This window comes from Triplophysa rosa, linkage group LG12 (assembly GCF_024868665.1).
Source record: "Triplophysa rosa linkage group LG12, Trosa_1v2, whole genome shotgun sequence".
Lineage (NCBI taxonomy): Eukaryota > Metazoa > Chordata > Actinopteri > Cypriniformes > Nemacheilidae > Triplophysa > Triplophysa rosa.
In genome coordinates, this window is record NC_079901.1 from 12,058,840 (window position 1) to 12,059,092 (window position 253).

The following is a 253-nucleotide window of genomic DNA, read 5'->3' on the forward strand; positions in this document are numbered from 1 at the left end:
GGAGGAAGGAGCATAATTGAGTTGAAACTACTTTTTCCAGAACTTTAGATATGAAAGGTAGATTCGATATAGGCCTGTAGTTCCTTAGTTCTCTAGGGTCGAGTTGGGGTTTTTTGACAAGGGGCCTTATAACAGCCACCTTATATGCTTTAGGCACATGTCCTAATGTCAGAGATGAGTTAATAATACCAAGAAGAGGATCTATAATTTCTGGGAGCATCTCTTTCAGTAGATTTGTAGGTATAGGGTCTAG